General features: G+C 44.5%; 2 long non-coding RNA genes across 3 annotated transcripts in view; both read right to left on the bottom strand.

Moving 5' to 3' along the window:
• Positions 1 to 1,805: 1,805 nt before the first annotated feature.
• LOC311580599 lies at positions 1,806 to 5,709 on the bottom strand. Its single transcript, XR_014773525.1, has 3 exons — positions 5,422 to 5,709; positions 3,277 to 3,367; positions 1,806 to 2,887 (listed from the first exon to the last, which is right to left on the bottom strand). It is a non-coding gene; the product is annotated as an uncharacterized lncRNA (long non-coding RNA).
• Positions 5,710 to 25,251: 19,542 nt separating this feature from the next.
• Positions 25,252 to 27,872, bottom strand: part of LOC311580598 — a 37,941-nt gene continuing 35,320 nt past the window's right edge. Inside the window, exon 4 of one of the 2 annotated variants that reach the window (XR_014773523.1) lies at positions 25,252 to 26,272. This is a non-coding gene — a long non-coding RNA (uncharacterized lncRNA). Of the gene's footprint in view, positions 26,273 to 26,942; positions 27,036 to 27,872 lie in introns of those variants that run through there. The other variant, XR_014773524.1, reaches the window with a different exon arrangement.

Raw genomic sequence — 27,872 nt, 5'->3', positions numbered from 1 at the left:
TGGACCACTTTCAAATTTCTTAAGCTCTGTGTTATAAATTAAATATCCATCAAGGACTCATATGTTGAAGCTTTACCATATGATAGTGTGGGAAATAACTAGGGTTAGTTAAGGTGACAAAGGTGGGTGGAGTCTTCAATGTTGAATTAAAGCCCACATAAAGAAGCTTGATATTGTCCCAAACGCATTTAGAAGAAAGCCCATCTGAGTGCAAGGAGAGGGGTAGCTATTGACAAGCCAGGAGAGTCCTAAGAAACTCTATGGATCAGCATCTTCCTTTGACTTTCCAGCCTCTAGAATAAGGAGAAAACACCTGGCTATTGTTTAAGCTGCTCACCTGTGGTATGCTTTCCATCATAGCAGTTGGAAAAATGGAAGGAATTCCAAGGCCACTGTTAGCTCACACAGAGAAACTCCACATGTTCTCAGAGTCCCCCTCCCCAGGAAATAATAACCTGTGATAGCAGCTGTCATTCCCCCACAACTCCAACAGCCACAAAATGTGCAGCCCCCTTTCTGATGACTGTTACTAACTGACAAGGAAACAGGAAACTGCGTATTTTGGCTGGTGGTACCAAGTATATATAAGAAAGGAAGGGGTTGATATAGTTTAGCAAACCTCTGATTTCCTGTCCATTTAAAGTTACTGTTTTGGAAGAACACAGACATTCTCAGGCAGTGGGGCCTGGAAGACATGATAGAAAAGTGGGCTGGCCCTGGGGGCTAATAAGACCAGAGCTTTGGGGCTGCTTTCCCTACTTTGTTGCTGTAGCAACAGACCCAGCTGCAGGTGCCCACCTGTCACCAGTACCAAGGCCAGACTCTGATTGCAACTGAACAGGCCTGTCAGTTTGGGAACAGAGGAAGCAAACGCAGAAAGGTCTTGTGTGGCTTGAGGAATCGTAGGTCACAGCCACTAAGCAAGTCCATGATGTGGGTCACTTGAGATTCCTACTGGATGCCTCTACCTCTGCGTATATGCACAAAGCCCCAAGGCCACCCTCTTTGAGCAACAGAACAGCCATTGATGGCAAAAGGGACCACAATACCACCCACTGTGCAAGGAAGCAATGGTGGGTATGGGATCAAGAGAAACCCTTCCTGTGCCCCTATCCCTACCAATTTCCACAATCCCCACTTCTGGCAGAAACACGGGACTTTAGACAGCCTATCTCCAGATCTGATACTTAATCTCATTGGTCACCCCTGTCTGCTGTCCCATATGACTCCCTATCCTACACCCATGACCTACGCTTTTTCTAGCAGTGGTGGCGTGCAGGCTGCAGGCCCTGTGGATATTGTTACCTCTATGGCTTTCACAAAGTTCGCCTCTGATCACTCCTCCAGCTGGGGAGAACTGTCTAGCCACCCTTCCCAATCCAGGGTCACTCTCCAGCGTCAGCCCACTTTTCTCCTCCATGTTTGGATTATTCCAGAAGTCACATTCACTACCCCCGCTGCCATCTTGTCTACATGCTAGGTAGGCGCTGAGTCATTTGCATTTGAGGGCCTATCATAGCTTAGATCTAGAATGTCCCCCCAAAAGGCTTATGTCTTGAAGGCTTGTCCCCTAAGCAGAGTGTTTGGATGCAGGGTTTTGGGGAAGTGATTGGGTCTTGAGGGTTCTGACTTGACCAGTGGGTTAGTAGATTCCCTGATGGGCTCCTTATTTGATGAACTACTGTGTTGTAGTGTAACGCGAAGCAGGCAGAACCTAGCTGGAATGAGATTGCCTATTGGGGGCTGTCTCAGTTAGGCTTTCTAGTGCTACAATGAAACACCATGACCAAAAAGCACTTTGGGGAGAAAAGGGTTTATTTGGCTTACATTTCCATATTGCTGCTCTTTATTGAAGGGAAGTCCGGACAGGAACTCAAACAGGGCAGGAACCTTGAGGCAAGAGCTGATGCAGAAGCTGTGAATGAAGTGTTGCTTACTGGCTTGCTTCCCATGACTTGCTCTGCCTGTTTTCTTATAGAACCCAGGACTACCAGACCAAGGATGGCACCACCCACAACGGGCTGGGCCTTGCCCCATTATTGATCATTAATTGAGAAAATGCCTTACAGCTGGAGCTGGTAGATGCATTACCTCAATTAAGAGAGGCTCCTTCCTCCCTAATGACTCAAGCTTGTGTCAACTTGACACAAAACCAACCAACACAGAAGATGTATCTTGCCTGTGGCCACTTCCCCTCTGCTCTCTCTGCTTTCTGTGTGCCTTGGGGCGAGCACTTGACTCCACCACATGCTCTTTTCGTGAAGCATTGTCTTCTCACAATCCCAGAAGCAAAAGGACCATAGACTTGAAGTTTTCTTCCTCTAAGTTGATTTCCTTGAGTATGTTGGCACAGTAATAGAAAGTTGACTAACATGGGCACTTGTCACATCTTTCATGACTTTGACTGTCTCCCAATCCAACTCAAAGCATTTTCCTTCCAGAAGACTCACATGGAGGTGGTAGGAGACAAGACAGCAACCTTATTTCACCATCTCTGCCAGATTCCCAAACCTTCCCTCCTCCCAAACATAATAGCCTCGAAAAATCTACCCTTGATAAACAAGATGGCCCAGGGGCTTGACAGAGCCATGCATCAGCTTCACCCCAGCCAGGGCACCCTGTGTTATAGCTATTTCCTTCAGATTGAAAAGTTTCTCCACTGGAGGGGAGGCAGAAGTCTCTGGATACACAAACGAAGGGTACAAGATTCTCCTGGCTCCTCTCTGGGTTTATAAAAGCAGTAACTACTTGTTGGGGAAGAAGAGACTCTCTAGTGGATCTGCCTGCAAGTTGTGAGGGGAGCTCCAACGATGTAGCTGTCCTGAGACATCATCCACACTGAGGCAGGCTTTTCCACAGTGTTGCTGCCTTTGAATCACCACCGTTCCTATAAGTAAATCAAATAAACTCATTGGTTCATCAAGCTAGACTTGGGAAGAGCTTCTTTGCTCTCTAATCACTGCTCTGTCTAGAAAGAATAGATGTTTGTTCATGTCTTCCCAGGGAAGAGCAGATAGCACCCATCGTGTCCAAAGATAGCCTATTTGTTAGCGGTGACACTGCTTATGTCTCCACATAGCAGAAACACAATGCATTTATGTACCACACATAAACGCAAAGGTGAGGCAACAGTTCAATGGGCAGTCGTTGAACATTAGATGACATTGCCCTGTTTCCTTCCTGCCGTTATCAGCTGAAGGAGCTCAAGTACCCATCACAGCCCCCAGTGTCATATGCAGATGAGCAAACATGCAGCAATAAAAAATCATTTCTTACCTGTCCCCTTTTCAGAGCAAGACACTGGTCCCCAGAATTCCACTGACTTCCTCTTGCATCTCATTGGCTGAAACTGTATGCCATGCCCATCCTTAAACCAAGAAACATAGAATTCTGTGAGTGGCTTAAGCCATAGAGTCACATCTGCTTGGCCTAGAAAAAAAAATCCTTATTCACCTGATTCCAAATAAACTAGTGTTCTAGCCCAGGATAAATGATAGTTCTGGGTTGTCAGGAAATCAGTCAGTTCCAAGCAGGTGTGGCCAGACCATCTCCTAAGTCCGGCCAGCAGCAGCTAGCTGCCGAGGACGTGATTGAAAGAGTCTGAACAGAAAGAGAGCAATGGCAGGATAGTAACATGAGAATAAGGAAAACAGACACAAGAAGCAGCCCAGCATGCTGGCCAGTGAGCCTGGGAGCTGCTTGTCTGTACAGGATGTGCGGAATGGTTGTGAGGAGGACTTGAGGCTTTCCAACTGGCGTGGATTCCATTGTTCTTAACTGAATGAGACACAGTCATGCTGGGCAACCCAGGGGAGCCATAGGCAAGCGTGCCGGACACGGAGGGTAGGATGGGAGGTCCCCAGGCATTTCTCTGTGTGGATGTGTCATTTGATCCTCAGAGAGACTCTGCAAAGCAGGCAAGGTGAGGTGCGTGGAGGTGCTCCCATTTTACAGGTGAGGAGACCGCGGATTGGTCCCATGGGCTTCATGCCCTCTGTGTGACAGGACAAAAAAACTGGGACACAATCTGGACAGTTGAGCTGGGGTCAGGCTGACCTGAGCTAGAAGAATCTTCTTGACCTTTTCTTAGTCTCCGCCCAGAAGAACGGCAGATTCATGTTCTGACTTCAAAGTTGAAATTTCTCCTTTCTCTGCGGCTCATAGGAAAGGCTCTTTTGTTAGTCGGTCTCAAAGGGACCAATTTCCTTGCACTATATTTAACTGATATTTTTGAAGTGTAATAATTGGACATTTTTATTATTTTTCTCAGAGTAGAGAAGGACTTTCTAAGTATGACTCAAATCCAGCAGAAGCAGCGGCAGAGAATGGAAAGAGAGGGAAGGAGAGGGAAGAGAAAAGTGGCAAGTTTGACTCTGAAGGATTAAACATTGCAAAGACTCTCATAAACAAAATCTAAATGCAATAGAGGAAAATACAGAATTTGCAATTCAAATCACAAACAAAAAGCTAATTATCCTAATAGATACAGCGCTCTACACATCAATCTGGCAAAATAAATTAAAAGACCCACAAGCAATTATGAAAATGGGCAAAGAATATGAGCCAAATTTAGTGAAAAAATATACATGTTCCTTAATCCATAGAAGTATTTTCAGCATCCAACTAAGGGCACCAATAAAACATTTTCCACCTGATAGTGTGTTGAGGGGCAAAAATACAGCGATTGTTTGGTCAGAATTAGAGAAACAGACTCTTATGCTGCTATAGGAGTGCTGTTATGAATTTATGGAGGAAAAACAGTAACAATATTTTATAAAGGTATCTGCCTTAGCAGTCCGAAATTCCATTTCTCCTTCTGAACAGGCATGCATCCTATCACAAAGGCTCACGTTCCAATATTGTTTGTAAAAACAAAAGATCAGGTACCACTTGACAATCCACCAGTTGGAGGCTGGCCACCAAATTACAATCCATCCATTATCTTAAAGAAAGAAAGAGAGAAAGAAAGAGAAGAAAAAGAAAGGAAAGGAAAGAAAAAAAAGACAGAAATGGCAAAGGGACTTCTAAGCCTGAATAACAAGGGCAGATCAGTCTACAGAGGAATGTTCTGGCAATGCCAGAGAGAGCTACATATGGAGTGGAATTTGCACACAGATGGGAGAACTTTCTGGGAAGATAAATAAGAAACTGGTGGCAAGTATTGCCCTAGGGAGAGAAACTGAGTAACTGGGAACAAGGCTCAAGGGAAGACATTGCCCTATGAATCCTTCATGAATTCTCAAATGCTGGCGCTGCATAAAGGTATTATATATGTTAATACGTTAGGTAGAATACAGAGGGAAATGAAACAGTGGAATGAAAGGATAAAAGCTACACTTAATGTTGGAAATGAATGTTATTAGTTTTCTGTGCTACATAGTAGATTATCACAATTTAGCAGTTTGAAAAGCAAACATTTACCATCTCACCCTTTCCGTGGGGCAAGAGTCCAGGCACAGCTGAGCTGGGTTCTGTGTTCTGGGTCTTGCCAGGATGTAATGTCGGTGCTGGCGGCAGGGCTGCATTCTTATCTGGAGCTTGCCTGGGGAAGAGTCCAACTCGAAGTTCACTCAGGTTATTAGCACAATTCATTTCCATGTGGCTATATGGCAGAGGACCCTAGCTTTTTGCTGGGTGTTGGCTGGAGGCCACTCAAATTCTGGAAGCTTTCTTTGCTTCCCTGGCATGTGGGAGTCTCCAACAATCTGGTACTTTCAGAAAGCCCAAAGGAGAGAGTCTGCTTAGCTCTGCTAAGACGCAATCTTACGTAACACTCGCTCATCAGAGCCCCAACAGGATGCCTTTCCCACATACATCTCAGGGTGGGAAGCAGACCCAGGCTTCTCACTCAAAGGATGAGAATGACAAAGTCATGAGCACCAGGAAGTGGGGATCACTGTGATCTCCCCTCTAGCCCTCAGTAGCTGGAGTTGTTCACAACGGATGTGGCAAACACCCAACGCCTACTGAGAGTAGGGAAAAATGGAATCCACACACACCTCGAGTTCTTTTTAAAGTTTTATTACATGTATTTTCATGTGTGTGTAAGGGACATGTGGATTTCAGGGACTAAACTTGGGCAGTAATGCCTGATAGCAAGCGCTTTTACTTATGAACAATCTCACCATTCTCCTACCAAGGTCTTTTTGTGTCCAAACTTCCTCCTTGTCATGAGGACCTCTTCACTTATGAAACTAGCCCTTGCACCCCCAGGAAATCATTGGAACCTCTTCAACAGACATCCTAAGGATCTTCCAGACCTAGACAACAGGGCTGACTCGGTCCCTTTCCGCATTTCTCTGGCCACATCCCTTACATGGATGCTCACCGTGGGGCCCTTCTAGAAGACTTTGCAATTCAAGCCCTGATGGAAGTTTCTTGAGTGGGTCAAAGGTAATGCATTTTTGTCCTAACTAATAAAAAACAATACGTACTTTCAAGTGTCCCCATCATCACCACCACCTCCTCCTCCTCCTCCTCCTCATCATCATCATCATCACAACTACTAGCTATCGATTTCTTCACATGCCTTCCTGTTTCTACACCCCACAGTAATCCTACTGGACCATCCTGCACTTGGAACCCATGTATCTCAGACCCAGAAGTTTCATAGTTGTCTGAAGTTACCTGCCCGGCAGTGGAGAAGCAGTATTCATGAGGGTTAAAACCCCTGTCTTTCCTCCATGTGGCCACCCTTTGCTCAGGAATGCCAGGTCAGGTGTCAGCTTGGCAGGGATCTGTAAAGTCTCTGCCTCCCTACATAGGACAGCTTGCCTCTATGGGAAGACAGCATTGCATTCTCCTCCTACTGGTGCTCTGGAGGGATGCTTGGGCTCAAACCATATAACTCCTCTCTCTAATCCAGACCTTTTCCTCAAGCTTCAATGTAGAAAGAAAAGAGATATTCCTAGGACATCTCTCAAAATGGCCCTCTCACCATGTATCTGTAACAAATGGGACTGGGAGGAGGGGTAGGAGAGAATACAGCTGGGATGTAAAGTGAATAAATAAATTAATTAAATTAAAAAATCCTTAGTCCTCCATCTCATTGATCGCTAGTGCTATATCAGTTTCTACTTGCTAATTTCAAGAGATGATGAGCTTACTACTAGACAAGGGCAGCTCAATCAAGCCCAAGCTTCTCCCTTATTGGGCTAAATCTAATGACTCAGCCAATTGAGGACTTCTCATTAGGTCAAGATAGAGAGATGAACCTCCAAATAGAGAATTTTTTACAGGTTAACCTTGGAGAAAAGCATCACATAAGTTAAGCCCAAGGAAATCTGATCAGATCCTTCCCCACTGGGCCCTTATTTACTCAGTTTATATTCCCTGCTCTATAGCACATAGCTAAGGATGCTTGGCTTAAAAACAACAGAAATATAACACGTCTAGTTCTAGAAGCAGGAAAGTCAGAAGTCAAGATATTGGCCTGAAGTCTGATGAGTACCTTCTCGCTCCATGTTCACATGATAGAAGACAGAATGCAAGTAAGCAAATGCTACCTGATGCCTCTTTATAGGAGCCTTAGTGCCCCCCCCCCACTTACCCCACCATTCATGAGAAAAGAACCATCATGATCTAATCATTTTTTAGATGCCCTGCCTCTCAATCAATCCCATTAACCAGTAAGTTCAATTCTGGAATTTTGGAAGGGACATTGGTGGGTAGCTATTTCCTCTAGTGACATAGTTTGAGTGGTAAATGTCCTCCATAGTCTGAGGTGTTTGAACACTTAATCCCCAGTTGGTGGCACTGTTTAGGGAGGCCTTTTACAGCCTTGCTGGAGGAAGTGAGAGCTCACAGCTTCATTCCACTTCCAGTTCCCTCTCTCTGATCTCTGCACGTGGATGAGAGCTCTCAGATTTCTGCTCCTGCCACCATCTCTCCCACTTACCACCACACATCTTATCTCTCTGGAAGTGTAAACTAAAATAAACTCTTACTTCTATGCATTGCTTTTTGTCACGCTATTTCATGACAGCAACAGAAAATAACTAATGCATCCTGGTTGGGTCAATACCATCTTTCATTGGATCATCACCCACATGAAACCCTCACAAGATTGGGACCTATTGATGCTCATCAGAGAAGGATGGAGAGACTCACAAGGCACCTCCTTCCACTCAATATATAATAGAATAAACAACTGTGGGGGGGGGCAGCAGAGACTCTTCTGTGATATAACTGCCCGTAAATTATATGGGGCGGGGCAGAGGGGGAATTCTAGTGACAATGCTTTTGTGAGTTGTCATCCACACTGAGATGGGACTGCATTTTAAGGGTGAGAGTCACTCATGCTTTTGTAAGTAACCCCAATAAACTCATTGATTCATGAGGATGGACTTGTATGGAATCTCTTCTTTAGTTAGTGTCCTTTTTGGAGTAAATAGACTTTCTGTGTGTCACCACCAGAAAATTAAGGCAACACACGTATTAACTCACAGACATGTTTGTGAGTGCAGGGTAACACTCAGTTCCCAAATCATCATCTTTCAACCTTCACCGTCAAAAGACCCCACCATCAGGAGCCATATCCATCTCCTGTCACATCCCTACCTCTACTTACTCCTCTGGGTACCAGCCCAATGCTGAAGCTCCCTTAAATGACCCCATGGTATGCCTCATCTTTCCTTCACATGTCTCTTTACACACTGTGGTTCTATTTAGCTACCAACTCTTCTGAAATTTTTCTTCTGGATCCCAAGCAAGCCTCATTCTCCTCTGCAGCTCTCTTGGTGCTCCTTGTGAGGTAGCTTCCAGGTTCTGAGCACCTATTACCCATGCTTAGCCCTGGGCAAGTACCAGCTTTAGCTTTTATTAACAGCCTGTAGAGAGAAAAAAAATACAGCCCATTTTAAAGGAGAGCTACCACATGGGCCAGGGCCACCCAGTAGCTGAGAGATCCAGGATTCAAAGCCAGGCTTTTCTTTGTGTGGGGTAGAGATGGAAGGTGCTCTTGTATATGTGCTCACACGTGTACATACATGCAAGTGGAGGCCAGGAGTCAATGTCCAATGTATTCTTCTATCATTCCCCACCTTATGTTTTGACACAGGGTCTCTCACTGAACCTGGAACTCACCGATTCAGCAAACCTTGCAGGTGACCAGCAACAATGAGCCATCCTCCTGCCTCCACCTCCCCACCATTAGGGTTGTAGGTATGTATGCCACACTCAGCTTTCTATACTGATCTTGAGGATCTGAACTCAGGTCCTCATGCTTGTAGGACAAGCACATAGTCTAAGGCATTCTACTATGATAAAGCCTCTCTGGGCCAGTGTTTGACATCCCTCTAGACTTTGGCCCTTAATGACAAAGGCATTGTATATCACCACCTAGTGCTCACCTCCACAAATGAGTTTTCAAAACTCAACCAGTTTTTTTCTTCCCTAGCACTCTTTTGGTTTTTTGTTTTGTTTTGTTTTGTTTTGTTTTAGTTTTTTGTTTGTTTTTTAAATTTTATTTCATTCCCTTAAATGCTGGTTGTGAACCATTAAATCTGTGGCATGAGCTGATTGATAGGATATTCCAGTTGCTTGGTTCGGCAGCTCCTACTCTCAGACACAGGTATACCCTGTGGGTCCCCATTCCTGACTTTCACTGAGCCAGTGCTCTGCCATGGTCTTGTGACATAATGGCTTCCCTGGGTCAGCAGATAAGAGCTCTGGGGTTCAGAAGTCCCCGTGATCAATCCGTTCCTCCTGGTGCTAAATTCAAAAGGCACAGAAGCTTCCAGATGGCATGCCCTAAACTGACCCCGACTTGAGAGGGCCTTGGTGGTCAGTAGGTCCGAGGCAGCTTGTTGCCATGGCAAAGTAAAAGAGTTGCCACGGTCACTGTGTAGCCCAGTCCTAGGTACAGACTGTGACCCATCAACTTCCTAGACGTGTGTGCCTCTCCTCGCCCCCTAATTGCATGAGCCGTAGCATCGGACAACCAGACAGTGATAAGCAGCTGTAAATTTCATCAGCCCTGGATTTCACCTTTGACTAAACAAAGGCTGAGCTCACTAAGAAGCTAGATTCTAAATTTAGCACCAAACCCTGGGAAACTGGTGCATTTGCCCCCCAGCGCCTGCGGCAAAGCTGGCTGTGAGGAGGTTGCTCTACTTCGACTCACGGTCTATCCTGATGCACAGGAGCCCTGCTGACTCACCCAGGGCTGCAGGCTGGCAGGCGGGTGCACGAAGGAACCCTCCTCTGCTGTGCTACTGGGAAAAGGGGGGTGGGGTGTTGAAAATATCTCAGGGAGCTTATTTCCCAAAGTCTGATAGCACCCCCCTACTCAGCTCTATAATCACCTGGCACTGCAACGGTGGATTCCATCCCACTTCATCTTGGCCTGAGGGGGGGGTACTCCCAGAATTGGGGTGCAAATGCCTTTCCATCATCCACTCATGAACGTGTCTCTGGTACACATGAATCCTGGACTTCTGCACACTCTTGAATCGCTCACTGGATTCTGGAGTCCTTGGATCAACTCCCTTAGCCTTCACAGACGCCTTGTGAAATGGACACACTCATGAGCCCATCTCACGCTGGAGCCAAACAATTTGCCATGTGCCTACAATACCGGCCCACTCCACATACCTAGGTACATGCTGAGGACTCTCGCCTGAGCCCTGGCTCCTATATCTGGAAATTGGAAGCACTCCCCACCCCACCCACCCACCCCCACACACACTGCCTCCCCATCTGTTAACAGCACTGGCCTCCTGTACCCTGTGAGACATAGCCTGGTTGGGACAGAGCCCCAGATCCAAAAGTTCTTACTAGCTGTGTGGACCAGGGTGAGCCACTTTGCTTGCTTCTCTGAGGTTCAGTTTTCCACAGAAAGGAAAGGGGTTTTTTTTGTTGTTGTTGTTTTGGTTTGGTTTGGTTTGGCTTTTCAAGACAGGGTCTCTCTGTGTAGCCTTAGCTGTCCTGGACTCGCTTTGTAGACCAGGCTGGCCTTGAACTTACAGCGATCCACCTGCCTCTGCCTCTCGAGTTCTGGGATTAAAGGCGTGTGCCGTCACTGCCCGGCTAGGAAAGGGAAGAGTCTTACAAACTTGCCTGAGCAGCCCTCCCTTTCCAAGCCCCACCTCTCACACTCCCCGCTCACCCATCCATGCCTTTCCTGTACAGGCAGAAGTGAAGCTGGCAGCTATGATGTGGCTGGTACAAACTGACATTTAACTCTTCAGGGTGGAGCCTGCAGTTATTCTCCCTCCGCCAGGTCCCTCTGTAGCTTCCTCATTTTCTGGGCCATGTCCATTACTCAGCTCCACTTCTAAGCCCTGTCTATTATTTAGTTCCACAACAGGGCATCAGCTTCTTCTGCTGGAAACCATACTGTCAAGGTTAGCAAGGATGGTGTTCAGCCATCTCTCTGACTTCCAGCTAGCGTCACCATAACATCCTGGAATCCCCCCAATTTTAAAACTGTAAGTCTTGGATCTCAGATACGCTCTCATCTCTGAGAAAACAGGCATGGAGTTAGTTGATCACTTTGTTCCATGTTGTGTTTACTGATTCTGGGTGATTTCTCCTCTCTATTTTCCATGTAATTTCCTTCTTAACTGCCTGCTCAGTGGAATTCCAAGACCCAAGATCAGATGCAAAGAAGTAACAGGGACGGCTCAGCCAACCCTGCATTGTGACGTCAATTCTCTGCAAGGAGCCTCAAGTAGGTAGGAAGTTAGTGCTAGGATAGATGTATGAATCAATGATTAATAGATGATAGATGGATGGATAGATAGATGATAGATAGACAGACAGATAGATAGATAGATAGATAGATAGATGATAATTATAATTGATAAACGGATGGATGGATGCTTTGTAGAGCTGTGGGCATCAAATGAGCACAGTGCCTGGCACAGAAGAAAGAGCCAACACATATTAGATGCTACTGCTATTATGACAAACGTTTCAAACTTCATGTGTATAAGACAGTGGTGGTAGCAGCTGATCCTTGAGCCTCGGGGCCATGTGTTACGGGCACTTAATCTGCCTATAGGTGACAGCAATAGCTACGGAGGTGTGTTTTTAGGGAGGTGGCCTGCTGAAGTGCCGGTAACATTTATGCCTTGTTGTCAGTTCTGGCTGCGTGGGTGTTCACATACGTGACACTCCATTGGACTGTACATGGAAGTGTGCACATTTTACTGCAGAACAGTTCAACAGAATATGACATTTCAAAGGATATTATAGTGAAAACCCTCAGAGGGAAAACTTACTATCTAAAAATATGCAATTCTTCTCTGCCACTTTCATGCCATATGACCTCATATCACTTCTTTAGACCGTAATGTCACATCCATAAAAAGAGCAGGCCTTGCTGGAGATCAGGCAACTGATCCCGCTGACTCCCTTGTCCCCACATTTTCACAGTGATGCGATGCTCAAAACCTCCCTTAGGGAGAAAGCAAGTGACAGATCCCCCACAATAATAGAAAATGGTGTTTTTTTAGTGCCAGGTGCCTTGTAGATGATAGACCTGTGTGCTGGGCCTGGTGCTGTGTGAGTCACTGACAATAGAATAGACCCACTAAGTGAGGAAGTTGGCCCTGAGTGCCTCAATGGCAGTAGACCTACTATGTGCTGGGCTCTGGGCCAGGTGCTTTACTGCGTCATCTCATTTCCCTTTTGTGGAGCAATGTGCAGTCATTAAAAGGGCCACTCAGGCCTGAGCTTCAGATTAGGAATTTCTACTCAATTTTATTTTTAATATTTTTTTACTGTATTTCTACAGAAAAATAAACTCCAGAAATTAAGATTTGAAAACACACAATTGTCAAAGAAGCTATTTTTTTCTCCCTGTGGGAAGGGAGGACTGTGTGGAATTTGGGAATCAATTGAGCATAATTCCAAATAGTTCTACATTAATGCAAAGTTAGGCAATTACTGCACCTGCCATATCATCCAGGGACTGTGATTGTCCCAATTGCCATGTGTCTGATTTCAGCTTTGATTAACCAAAAGCAGGCTTGGTTGGAGGCGGGGAGATAGTCAGGAGGCTATTGCAATGGGAAATGGTAAAAGCGCTCCTGGACTCTGTTGCTATAGCAACTACACAGCAAAGCTATTTAGTTGTTAACTCCTGGGAGAAAAGGCAGGACAAAAATTAGTGTAAAGTTATAGTACAATTTGGACTGTGGATATTTAACCTCTGTCTCCCCAGTACTCCCCTGTATGCACTCAGCAGGTTGCCAGTGAGCTGTGACTGTGCCCTGGCCAGAAACTGTACCTGACTGTGGGAGAGTGAGGTTATTCAAGGATGACCCCTAGAATCAAGCTTTCAAACCTCACCATGCAGGAACCCCCCGGGGATCTGTTGGGACTCCAGCTTGTCTGGGTGGAACCTGCGATAATGCTCTGGACCATCCTAAAGCTGCTGGTCCATAAACCACACTCAGGGAAGTAGCATGGCCCTGAAAGCATCTCAGAGCATCGTGATGAAGGCAATAGATGGTCATGTCTTGCTCCCTGTCATATCCTATGGAGCTGGGCAGCGTGGAGCTGTGGAAGGAAGAAGGACATCCACAAGCATACACAGGAAGGGAATTAATGAGTGCGAGAGCCAGTGAGATGACTTCCCCAGAAATGTTCATTAGTAACTGGCGCCTGGGCTAACACTGAGATAGCATGTTTCCTTTCTTCCTGGCCTTCTGGTCACATTGCACCAGGTTTTGCATTTGTTTTATTTTATACTTCCAGATATCATTAGTAAAATATATACATCTTTATTGGGATAAATGGTAGTATATCCAGCCCTGTGGTTTTGTTTCTCCTGATATTTATATATTGGAGGTTGTTAGGATTTGAATACTTGTGAGCCTCAAAATGTATATATGTAGTGCCCTAATTCCTAAGACAAATGAGGCCTGCAGGGATAGTTTAACATATGGAAATCCATCAGTGCAATCCACCACATAAACAAACTGAAAGAGAAAAACCACATGATCATCTCCTTAGATGCAGAAAAAGCATTTGACAAAGTCCAACACCCATTCATGTTTAAAGTTCTGGAGAGATTGGGGATACAAGGTGCATACCTAAACATAATAAAGGCTATATACAGCAAGCCAATAGCCAACATCAAATTAAATGGAGAGATACTCAAGGAAATTCCTCTAAAATCAGGAACCAGACAAGGCTGCCCACTTTCTCCATATCTCTTCAATATAGTTCTTGAAGTTCTAGCCCGAGCAATAAGACATCAAAAGGAGATCAAGGGGATCCAAATGGGAAAGGAGGAAATCAAATTATCCCTATTTGCAGATGATATGATAGTGTATATAAGTGACCCCCAAAATTCCACCAGAGAACTCCTACAGCTGATAAACACCTTCAGCAAATTGGTTGGATACAAAATTAACTCAAAAAAAAAAAACATCAGTAGCTTTCCTATATGCAAATGACAAACATGCAGAGAAAGAAATTCAGAAAACTACACCTTTCACGACAGCCACGAGCAATATAAAATATCTAGGCGTAACTCTAACCAAGCAGGTGAAGGACTTTTTTGAAAAAAAAATTGTTTTAAACCAATGGAGACTATCATATCATGAGTGATGTGCTCACATGTTTGGAATTGGAAATCTGGGAGAGTTACCAAAGGAAAAGTGCACACAAAAGGAGCCATCTCTGAAGAATGGGCTGGCGCCTCACCAAATTGTGTCGACTCTTCTGGTCCCTTGATCTTGGACTTCTCAGTCTCCAGAATTATGAACATTAAGTTCTGCCATTTAAAAAACAAAAAAAACAAAAACAAAACCAAGTCTCATGAAAGTATAAGGACTGAGTGGTGAGAAACAGTCTGGCAGAGAGGTGGAGGAGGAGAGACAAGGTGGTTGTGGGGGTGGGAGGCTTAAAATACAATATGCCTTCTCACCCATGTGGACCCACATATATGATACATAACTCTCTATATACATGACACAAGAGCATATGGAAGGCGTATATGGGTGGAGGAGTGCCAATGAGAAGGGCAAGGAAAAGAGAGGCGTGACTATGAGCAACGTGTGCAAAAATAATGGCGTGAGACCCACTATTTTGTACGCTAACTGTAAATAGTGAAGAATAGCTATAATAATAATAACAACAACAACAACAACATTTGCAAGGTAAAATAAAAGTAAAAATAAATCACCCAGCCTCAAGTGTGCTGCTAGAGCATAGTAGGAGCCGACTAAGGTATTTGTTTCTGTATCTGCACAAACGGTTTACCCCATCTGTTTAACCAGCCACACGGTGCTCTATTCTAAGCATACGTGATTGTTCTCCATTTCTTTCCTATTACTGTCAATTCACACATAAACATCACATACGTAGATCTTACCTACCCCACATCACCCTCTCCCATCCCGTAGACCCTCCCACCGGTCCTCTTCCTCCTCCCAAAATGTCAGCTTTGTCCTGAGTCTAGGTGCTACACATGAGGGAAGCCTGTGGTATTTGTCTTTCTGGGTTTGGTTTCTTTCGCCTAACACGTTGGACTCTGGTTCCATCTGTTTTCCTGCAAATGGAATGACTTTAGTCTTCAGGACCGAATAGCGCTCTGTTGTGTATGAGCGCTAAGTTCTCTTCATCCATTTTGTTTGTTGATGGAAACACCGGCTGGTTCGGTACAGTGGCTCTTAGGGAGAGCACAGCAGTAAGCACCGGTGTGCAGCTACCTCTGCTGCGTGCTGAGTGCTGTTCCTTCCGATTTACAGCTGGAAGAGGCACAGCCTGACACTTGGTAGCTGTGCTTTCAGCTTGGTGAAGACACAAGTCATTTACTGTTTCCAATCCTGCCGTATAAACGCCCTTTTATACTTGGCTCTGTGCATACGTAAATTACCTGTTGCGCAGATATGCAAAAGCCCATAAAAGGAGCATGTGGTTTTTTTTATCTTGCTAAATAATATTTAATTGGTTATCAAATAAGCTGCACCAATTCTATATCCTCACTAACACTTTATAAGAACATCCATTTCCTTGCACTTTAATTTTAGTTACTGTCAATTTTTAGCCTTACCAATCTGATAAGTGAGACCAAACTCTTGTGTTGCTTTGATTTCATTAGCTGTAAATGAGATTGAGCTTTTTTTTTCTCCCCCTCTCACATTCCAATACTGTTACATGAACTAGCCAAGTGTTCTTTCACTTAGAAAGTTATTGATTTTCGCCTATTGATTTGGGAACCAGCGGCTTCCATGAATGCTCTCACTATTGCTAACAGCTTTTTCAATTGATTCCTGGAGCCTCCCGGTTACAAAAGCACAGCACTTGAAATGATAATTTTGTCTTTTGTGATGGTTAGTGTTTTGTCAAAGAAACTCAAGCTAGGGTTTCCTAAGAAAAGGGAACCTCGGTTGAGAAACTGACTTCATCAGACTGGGCAGTAGGCATGTCTGTTGGGCATTTTCTTGATTAATGGCGGATGTGGAAGGACCCAGTCTACTGTGGGTAGTGCCTTTCATGGCAGGTGGTCCTGGGTTGTATAAGAAAGCAGGCTGAGCAAGTACTGAAGAATAAGCCAATAAACAGTATTCCTGTGATTCTTGATTAAGTTCCTGCCTTGACTTCCCTCTGTGACAGCTCGAGTAAACCCTTTCTGCCGCCCCACGCTGCCTTTTGATGACAGAATTTTATCACAGCAATAGAGAGCAAACTAAGACATCTTTACCACTTTTGTGCTCTTTCTTTTTGTGTGTGTGTGTGTTTGTTTGTTTGTAATAGATGTATTTTTATAATAGATGTATTTTTGGGAACCAGCAAAAATTGTTGAAAGCAAACACATTTACATTTCATTTCTGTCAAAGATCATTAACAAATATATTCATATTTTGTGCATGCCTAAATCACCTGGATAAATACTACACAGCACAATAATTATTCCTACTGGGGGAGGGGCTCAAAAGAGTCATGTTGAAACATCTGTCTCAGACGACAGAGGATCAGACAGTGTTGTATATTTTTTTCCCCTGAGAGTGGGTGCTTGAAACTGCAAGCTATAGAAGTCTTACAAATAGATACTCTTTCTTAAATTTATGACGGACAGAAAAAACAAAATCAGATTTCTCTTCCCAGACTGTGAATGTGCTACTTCACACTGTGAACTGGAGACAGGATGTTACCTGTTTAGAAAGTCAATCCTTGTGTGCAGTGGCTCTTCTAACAGGGCCTTGAATGACTGACATGTTGTGACCATTGAACAGCAACTCCTCATCTGCCCCTCCCCCAAGCCACTGGCAACTGCCTGTCTGCTTGACCGACCACGTTAGATGCCTCATCCAAGTGGAATTATGCAGTGTTTGTTTCTTTGACTGCCTTTCTTCCCTCAGCATGATGCTCTCTGGGTTGATATATTTTTGTCAAATATAACAGGATTTTCTTCTTTTTAAAGGCTGACTAGTATTCCTTTTGTATTGTGTACATCCTCACTTTAACCATCCATTAGTCTATGGACATTCAGAATGCTTCCACATCTTGACTAACAATTAATACACCTCCATCTATTTCTTTCATTGGTTAATACTCTAGAAAAACTCAAATAGTGGTGACGGTGGACACACATGCCTTCTCCCTTATTTTAACGATGTTAATGAGTTTTTAATCATAAAGAATAATTCAGGCTTTTTGATGGAGATGTGTTTTGTTTCATTGGTGTAAATGTTCTATTAGGATTTTCCTCAAACCTAATTTGATAAAACATTTGAAATTAGGATTGATGATGAATGGAACATAAGGAAGCCATTTGCTAATATTGAAGGCTCTCTAACTTCTGGAATGAGCCTACCAGACAATGGTCCTGCATATCTTGCAGAGCGCTACCCTTTCTTCCCTTTGCCATATCTCGGTTAGAATTCCATGTTGTTTTGATTCCCAGGAGTGAAGTTCATCTCTGTGACTGTCTCATATGCATCACCAGATCTATATCATGCTGCCTTATAACAAAATATGGTGTTTCCTCATGGTCTTCTAGAACAATTTGAGGAGCTGCACAATTCTTTCTCTCTTTTTTTTTTTTTCCAAATTGATAATGTTCTATTTGTGTGTGGAAAAAAATTTAATGACTTGTAAGATCCATCAGTGGCAAAAAAAAAAGAAAGAAAGAAAGAAAGAAAGAAAAGAAAATGATTAAATATAACTGAAAGTAGGGCCAACAAAAATAGTTTGGGGTAAAAGTTTTTGTTGTACATACCTGACAACCTGGATTAGATACCTAAACCCCACAGTAGGAGAGATTATCTTCTGACCTCCTATCAACCCACACTCAGACACACACATCACATGCATGTTAGAACAATACATAAAATAAAACTTAAAGTAATAGAAATTGGAATATAATATTATACATCTGATCAATTGTTTAGACTAGAAAGGGGCTCTTTGATTTTTTTTTCTCTTTTGCTTATTCCATGATAAATAGAATAGAAGGGAATTCTATGTACCCAAAATAGTTTTTCACCATAACACAAGTATAACACACATAACCTCCACAATAGAAGACAACCCCAAAGTAACAGCTAATTACTGTTTCTAGCTCTAAGCCCAGGATCTCCAAGTACTGTATATTTATGGCAGTCATTTCTGATGTGGTTTCTGCTGGTAATGTAGCTGATTAAATGATAATACAACCACTTCCAAACACATACTATAGAGTGGTAGAGGGATACACATACACACACACACACACACACACACACACACACGTACACATTAGTACTGTGAACCATATCTTGCTACATCAATGTAATAAAGATTCTGTTCTTTGACCCTGGGGTGATTTTCTTGGTAATTATGAATGCCCCCATGTTTGTACTCTGCTTGGTCTCTATGGGAGACCATATATTGCAAAGAGCTGAGGGAGGAATTCTCTATCTCGAAGAGTCACTGCCCTAGCAGCTTATTTAACCATCCCAGTGGCCACTTCAACTGGCCACCACAGAAACCACTATGACTAGACATCACAGTGAACACTACAACTGACCACGACAGTGACCACGACTGCTACTGGTGACCACATAAATGACCACCAGAGTGACTATTGTAGCTGACTATCAGTGGACACTACAACTGACCACCACAACGACTACAGCAATCACCACTACAGGTGACCACATCAGTAACCACCAGACGTTCCACTGTGGCTGACTATCCAGGTAGACACTACAACTGACCACCACAGTGACCATGCCAGTGGACACTATAACTGACCACTATAATGGTGATCACTACAACTAAGGGCATCAGTGACCACTGTGACTAACCATCACTAAGTGTTACTGTTGTTAGGAAGGTGAAGTGCTTCGGGCTTGAATTTTCTGGCTTCATAGACTCCTTTAGAATTATGGTCTTAGATCAAATATCTGCTTTCAGGTGTTTCCCTCTCAGCTGGACTTTATAAGATGTAAATTCTGCCAAGTTACATCTTTGAATTTTCTCCTAAAATCCTTAAAGAACAATCTGATTTAAGAACACTTGGAAATAACACAATAGAAATGTTTTCACTCAGGTACCCGACCTTAAATCCTCCATGATCTCATGTAGGCAGAAAAGGTCGCCCACTCCCCAGAAGTTCAATACAGAACAAGGACAAAACAAACAAACAAACAAACAAACACCTACATTTTGACATACACACATACACATGAGTAAAATATTTAAAAGTGGTGTTAGATTGTATCAAATGCTTCTGCTTATGTATCTCTGAAAGTAATTACTACTCTTTTTACTAAGTTAATATGTAATAATTTCCCACAATTTAAAATTTAGCTTTTGATATTCTTTCTTTGTTCTGTACACTTAGTGTTTTGATTATTATGTGGTGGGAGGATTTTCTTTTCTGGTACAATCTATTTGGAATTCTATATGTCTCTTGTATATTTGTGGGTATTTCTTTCTTTAGGTTGGGGAAGTTTTCTTCCATGATTTTGTTGAAAATATTTTCTACAAGGTTGCCAAATAAAAGTAGCCAAAATGCCATGAATGTAACATTCATATTTTTTTAAAAAACATACATTTTGAACAATATGAGATAACTGGTGCACAATCATAATTACACTGTCAAATGTTTCTGCCATTATAAGTCAGATTCACAGCTAGCTAGTTCCCCAAAAGAAATATGAAATTTCACTGAAACCCAACGTTGGCATGGAGTCATTCTGTCGAGTGCATGTTCCCAATGGGAAGAGTAGTCCAGCAATTCCTCTGGTCATCATCACACAACATGGTGATGTCAGGATTCCTAGCTGCAAGCAGTGGGGACTGAGTCTGAAGCAGCAAGGGAATTCATTAAAGGACTTCAGAGTGCATCCCTCTGAACTCCGGGGAAAGGTGAGGCGTTAGACTAAGAGTTCTAGGTGATCAAGTTCAAAGCCACACTGTGGGACTCCCCTCTTCATGGACCCTGATAGTCCCCTTGGTTCTATCCTGCCCCTGGCAGCCAGACCCTTCAGAAGCACCCATATCAGCAACAGACATCCCGCTCACAGACTTCTCTTCTTGTCACTCATTTCTAAAATCCCAAGTAGGTGCCTCTGATTGGCTGGGATGTGGTCATGTTCCTACATCCTCAAACCAAAAAAAAAAACCTAGAGAAAAATGTTTCCAAAGGCTTTACTTCTCGGGTTCTTGTGGGACTGAGTGTTCTTCAGAGATAGCAATGACTCAAAAAGCCTCTATAAACCCCCAGAAAGCACGGCCAGGATTCGCTTTGCATCTCCATCTTGACTTTTTGGCTCTGAAATTCACATTTAGGCATTTGAATGGACACCTGTCAAAATTCTATTTCTTCACCAATTATAGAGACCAACTCCCAGAAGCCCCCAGTCTATAACATGGAAAACACAATTGGGATAAAGAAACTCTATCCACCTTCTCCGGATTCTTTAGTTGATTTTGAAGATGCCATCATTAATGTGAAGCCCATGATGAGCAACTTTGACATCAACGGACTCTATGTTCTCTGCAATGTGATAGGCTCTAGCTCCTCCGGTTAAAGGCACGTGAGATCTTTGCTGCCCTGCCTCACTACAGGGTCTCCTGTGTCTAGCTGGTGTACCTGGTCAGTAATTCATCTGACTTAGAATCTGCCTCTTCTAGTTAAATAAAGTCTCATCAGGAGTGTGTGTGTGTGTGTGTGTGTGTGTGTGTGTGTGTGTGTGTGTGTTGCTCATGTATGTTCATGTATTCACACATGGGTGTGGGGTGTATGTGAAGGTCTGACATCAACTTTGGGGATTATCTTTAGGCATCATTCATCTTGTTTCTTTAGACACTCTCACTGGGACTTGGAGCTCTCAGGTAAACTGGCTGGCCAGTGAGCCCCAGAAAGCCACCTGTCTCTGCCTGTCCAGTGCTGCGATTACAGTTGCACACTGCCCCGTGAGGCATTTCCATGGATGCTGAGATCAGTTTCATCTCCCCAGCCTCTATACAGGTCTCTGCAGCTTCCTTCTTTCGTTCTTCCTCCGATTACCAAGAGCCTCGGTCTAGCATCATTCTTGCTTCTCAGGCTTGATTCAACGAATCATTTTTTTGTTCCCCCCTTTGGCATCTGAACTAATCTTATAGAACATTTACAGGATGATGACAGGCGAGTTAACAAGTCTTCCCAGAGTCCCTTCTTGAAAGCTGGGACCACCATCAAGGCTTCTTTAAGAGGGAACATTGTCTTCTGTCCCGTTCTACCCTGCCAACACCCTCCCCCTAAAAGTGCACTAAGTTGTGGTTGATAATAGAGAACATTTGTCAATCCTCCTACAGAAGTAAGATTCAATATAAGAGAAGGGTGTTATTTGAAAAAGAGTGGGTCCTCATTTGCATGCCATGATCCGTGGAGGTTCTTCCGGTGCCTTCTGAGCCGTATTCGACATGTAGGTTGCAAAAGAACAGAGCTGATTCTGACTGCCGGCTCCTCTGCCTCAGTGCCACAAACACAAGACCAGGATAAGTGAGGCAGATACAATCATATGCCCTGGTGGCCTGGGACACACAATGCAGTTTCTTAAGTATGCAGTTTACAGAACTCGTAGTTTCCTGTCTTCCCTGGTCCCACCCCCATATACTTGGCTAATAGGTCACCTGCCTGCCTACCACAAAATGTCAGGACACTGACACCGTTCCTCAACTCACTAATTTATTGCAAGGCTGACTTTCTGTTGCTGGATGAGACTGTCACTGGTCAACTTGTCCCCTTCTCTCCAACCCCTCCCCCCACCACAGACACACAAAGCCAATACAGTTATAGTGCTACCTTTGTATATACAAGCAACAAACTAACAAGGCATGTCTACTTCCCACTCCAAGAGGAGAGGCTCAGTGGCCCCTATTTCCCAGGCACAGTGGCTCCAGATCCCATCGGCTTCTCCTTCCTTCTCTGGCATTTCAACTTCTAATGGCCATGTATTTTCCTTTGCATTTTTTATCTTCTCTCTTTTGAGACAGAGTCTTACCATGGTAACCCAGGCTGACCTCAGACTTTTGGCAATCCTCCTGCTTCAGCTGAGATTAGAGGCATGTCTACCCTGGTTTCCTTTGCATTAAAAAAAAAAAGTCATTGGGGCTAGAGAAATGACTCAGCAGTTTAAAGCACTGTCTGTTCTTCCTGAGGTCCTGAGTTCCATTCCCAGCAACCACATGGTGGCTCACAACCATCTATACTGGGATCTGATGCCCTCTTCTGGCCTGCAGGTGTACATGCAGATAGAGCAGTCATATATATATATATATATATATATATATATTTTTAATCATTATATTTTTTAATGGAGAAGGAGTTTTCTGTGCTCTGGAGAGTGCGGTGAAGTGACAGCAGAATCCAGAAGAATACATCAGGTCCCCTGTAGCTGGAATTGCACAGTTACAGAGTATGGAACACCCAGTGCATATGGGTGCTGGGAACCAGCCGGGTTCTCGTGACAAGCAAAACATGCTCTTAACCGCTAAGCCATCTCTCTGGTCCCTACCTCTACAATCTTAACATGATGGAAGTCATATTCTGCTCTGCCACAAGCATTAAATTGTCTTTGCTTTGTCTATAGGGAGGAAGTAAATGTCAAGTGCAGTAAGTGGTATTTTCATTGCTATGACCCCTGGGAGGAGCTGAGCCAAGCAGGGTAGGGTTGGGACTCACCTTTTCTTACACAGTTATTTTCTTTCCTGAAGGTTATGGTTCTGTTCTGTTTCTATAACCAGTGTCTCAGTTTCCATCTCATATCCCAAAATATCACTGCTCAATAACGATCATCTTTCCCTACACCTATTTATCCAGCTCTCCCCTGGCACACAGATGTGCTGCCTTTCCCTGCACTGATTTGGCGTGGATTTCCGGGCTCTCTAGTCTGGGCCTCTTTTGTTGTTGGTTCGCGGTTTTGTTTTGTTGTAACATTCTGAAAGCAGCATTGCTAGGATGCTGATGCAGAAGCACAGTGTTTCACCCACTCGACTCCCACCCTCACCCCCCATCCCCCCACCCCCCTACCCCCGCGAGCATGCTTGAAACTATTCCTGTCCTTTACTTGCAGTTTGGCTGAGTATAGAATTATTTGGGTTTGTTTGTTTGTTTGTTTGCTTACTTGCTTGTTTTAAGAAGTATCTCATTAGATGTAGTCCTGGGTGGCCTGGCACTCTCCATGTAGACCAGGCTGGCCTCAAACTCATAAAGCTCTGTCCACCTCCAGAGTGCTGGGATAAATGTGTGCACCACCAGACCCTGGTGTGTGTTGCATTTCTTTAGGTTTCCTTTGTTTTCACAATTTATCTATTTTTAACTTTTTATGTTCTTAGATATATTTGAATCTCTTTTCTGTGATCGAGGATTTTCCAAAGTCTTTAGAGTGTGTGTTATGGGGGCACTGGGTCCGAGCTCAAGGCTTGGTGCGTGGTAGGCAAGTGCTTCACCACTGATCCACATTCCTAGCTCTTGGCTCCTTGAGACAGTGTCTTTGGAGGTACTGCTCACTGTACACAGGCTGACCCTTAAACTCCCAATCCTCCTGCCTCGGTCTCTTGAGTCCTGAGCTTACAGGTGTGCACCATAATGCCTAGCCGTGCACAGTGTTTCTCGGTTTCTCTTTTCATACAAAGGTGCAGCATGGAAGTTGAGACAGTTCTGCATACAGGTGGTTTCCTTAGCCCAGGGTGACACTCTGGAAACCAGTTGATGAACTAAAAGGGTAATTCGTAACTACCTGGCTTGAGGGGCCCTGCCATTCTGCCTCAGTATTTTTGCTCATCCCAGTCCACCTGCAGCTAAAGCCAGTGGATCCTGCAGGGAGGAAGTGGGAGGCAGGAGCGAGACTTCAGGCCAGAAGTGAGAGTGCAAAATGAATGTAACATTTATATAATTCCTGATTGTTTCATGGTTCTTCTTGCTATAGGTAGTTTATTGTATTTATATGTAATAATATAAATGTATATATAAAAAAATTAAAATTAAAAAGAAACAAGAAACGGACTTCTTGGGAGACAGCTTCAGTGAGACAGCTCATTTAGTTGGGGGGTAACAAATGCTGTGTGACCTTTGGAGAGTTGGTAGAGGCTTTGGGAGTGAGTGTACATCACTGGCTGGGGCCGAGGTCCTGGGAATGCCTTATTTGCATGAAGAGAAATCCCAGGTGCTTGCTGGATATGACTTTATAAGGAGAGAGGAAGTTTAACCTGTCACCTGGCTGCCAGGCTGTGACCACCTCAAGAATGGCAGAGGTGGGGACTGTAAGGCTGTGTGCACTGGGACATACAGGCCCAGGGCAGGGAGAGACTGGTCCTATTCCTGCCAGTCTCAAGACAAGATTTTCAGGGTTTAGACATGCTGAGATCTCACTCCTGTTCCAGGCTGGCTCCCCAGCCCCACGGTGCCCCAGGAGCAAGACCGTCCAATCCTCCAGCAAAAGCTGGCTAGTGTATTTCTTTCTCCCCTGAAGGCCAACTTCTCAGGCAGGCGTGTGGTTCCCATCTGGAAGCTGGAGCGCATACTCTATCACCAGAGATAGCTGCTCCCCTCTTGCAGCCCAGCCCCTGCCCCCACGACCTCTTTCCTTCCCCTGACCCCTCTGAGTGTGGCATTTGCACCCACCTCCGGTTCGTGCCAGGAAGTGGCATTCTGACATACAGCCATGCCCCCCCCCTGCAGACCATTTCCACCTTAAAAACCAGTAGGCTTCCAGCGGCTTCTGTTGACAGCATAATGGCTTTTATTAAAAGCGAAAGCAGGTTCCAGTCTACTCCCCCCCCCCCCCCCGCCACCCGGTGCACCCCCCCCCCCGTGCATTATTTTCTTCTCCTTCCCCAGCTACTCCTCCTCCGCACCCTCCTCTTCGTTCCTTCTTTCTTCTCCAAGCTGCATTCCGGCCAAAACCGCCCGATGGCATTTGCTTCATTCTTTCTGGAGCCTTCAAAGATTGTTAAAAATAATAAACTCCAGGCTGCTGCCGACTGTTGCTCCTGCCCATTTGCTGTCATTCAGGTGACATCACTTGCCACCACAGTGGCTTTGTCATAATCGCTGTGTTACACTTGGAGTGTGCTCGCTTTCGTGCCATAGGGTCTTAAAAGAGAAGTAATCTCACCCAAGAAAGGATTGTTTAGGGGATGCAAATATTCAAATACATTTTATTTTGTTTTGTTTTTGCTTCCCACTGTGAGCACTGACAAGTCACTTGTGCTAGCAGGTGATTTTGGACTGGGAGCCAACATGCTCCGAATGTGGCCACCCCGAACTCTACCTCAGCTTCTGAGTAGTCCCAGAACATGGGGTCCAGACAGCTTTGCCCTTAATCTGCATGGCCTGGAGTTCTGCCAACAGACCTTTGGTAATGAGTCTGTCTTAAAATGCCTGTGGTCCTGGCAAGAGCTGATTTCAAATTGCTTTCTCTCTCATTTAACGCCATTTCAATTCCATCAAGGAAGATTTGAACCCATACTTATGGAAGGAATCTCTCATACACCCCTCTATATCTTTTTGTTTTGTTTCTGGGCAGTTTTTATTTTGTTGTTGTTGATATTGACTTTGCTTTAAGATGGGTTTTCATGTATCCCAGGATGGCCTCTACCTTGCTATGTGGTTGAGACTGTCCTTAAACTCCTGATCCTCCTGCCTCCACGTCCCCAGTGCTGGGATTGCAAGCATGCTACACCACACAGATTCCTCTCTGCCTTTTGTCTGAGGTGAGAGAGGCAGCGCTGCTCCAAATGTATCCTTCCGACAAAGGCCTCCAGCTGCAGATACAGGCCCCATGTGAGACAGCTCCCTTGGGGAATTGGTCCAGTGTCACACAATGTCATGGCCTGCCGCCTAAACACAGAGAAAAGAGACCTCCATCAAGAGATGGGGAAAACTGAAATGTGATACCCTAGGAGATGAGTGGGGTCCGCCCCCCCCCAAAGAAAGAAAATCCTGGTGGAGGGAAAGCCGGTGTGAACAGGCTGCATCAGAACCCTCTGAGAACCAGGAGGAGGCAGGAAGCTGATTTGCAAGGGTACAATTCTCAGATATCCTTCAAAGCCTTGAGAGGTTGCTAAACACAACCTCTCAAAGGAGAGGAAAGGAAAGAAACAAGGAAGCAGATCAGCCTCCCTTGTTGAGGGACAACTGTGTGCAAGCACCTGTTCATGCTGAGGGATCAGAAGGAAAGCCAGGCATAGTTTCCCCTCATGTCTTCTACAGTATGGTTGGGGGATATTGACAGAGGACAGAGGGAGAGAGGTGGAAAGGAAAGGAGGGAGGGAGATGAGTAGAGAGGGAGGGAATAAATGAGCAAGGACGGGAGTGAAGGGAGAAGGAAATCAAGAAAGAGGGAAGAAAAGAAAGGGATAGAGAAAAATTAACTTGTGATAAACTCTACAAAATTAAGCAGCTGTCCGTACAGTAAGCATGAGTGGCCTGATTTATTTTTCCTGTTCAGGGAGGGTCACCCTGAGGAGGTAAAATTTGAGTGACAAAGAAGAAAAAGTCATACAATGTCTGTGTTGTCCAGCCATCTATAGCTTCCAGACACGAATCTGGGATCTCCTTTGAGTAACATCTGTTTGTCCTTTGATGTGTGGGCTGGCACCATCTTGCAGGATAAGGGGGATGGAGGCACAGAAAATAGAAAACACGTTCCCCTGTGTCACCCAGTGCTGTCGCTTAGATCTATAATCCACACCTTAAAGTTTCCTCCCCATCCCCCCCACCCCCCACCCCACCACCGTGTTAAAAGGCAGGGGCACCCTGTTGCACTTAATTTACCAGTATGGTCTAATAATGTTTATTATTAGGCCTATAATTATTATAACAGTATTTTCTAACCCTCTAGCAATCAATCAAGACACAGACACCCATTATATTTTAAAATAGCCTTAGTTAACCTGGGGCAGGGCAGATATTAATCCCCTAAACTACTTCTCATAGTGGGGCAGGTATGAGATACCTGTCCTAATTCCATGCCATCTGGTTCTAATAATTTCTGTCAAGCTACTTCCCATCCATAATCCCAAACACGTGCTAATTATCATCATCTGGGCCAAGTCTCCATCCACACAGGTCATGTGCTTCTCCTCCTCCTCCTAAGCCATGATGGTGCAGCCTCCTTCTCTCCTCTCCTCGGGTCTCTCTCCTTCCAAGATTCTCCCTCTCTCCCCAGCCCTGGAGCCTTAGCCACGCCTATCCCATTTGCCCTGCCCAGGTGTGATAGCCTTTTATTGGCCAAATAGGTTAGGCTCTTAGGCAAGGTACAGGTGGGGTAGAGACAGCAAGCAGTAATTAGCATCAAAATACATCAGACCAACCTCTAACAGCACCCGGTGGATATAAGCAACTTAACGTTCAGGGAGAGACAATTAGAGCCATGGCATACAGCTGCATAGGCACAACACAGGGGCTGAAACACAGACATCAGTGTCTTCCAGACTGA

Source organism: Acomys minous, assembly GCF_964271855.1.
Source record: "Acomys minous genome assembly, chromosome: 13".
In the NCBI taxonomy this organism is placed as follows: domain Eukaryota; kingdom Metazoa; phylum Chordata; class Mammalia; order Rodentia; family Muridae; genus Acomys; species Acomys minous.
This window is presented reverse-complemented; position numbering and strand designations above follow the sequence as displayed.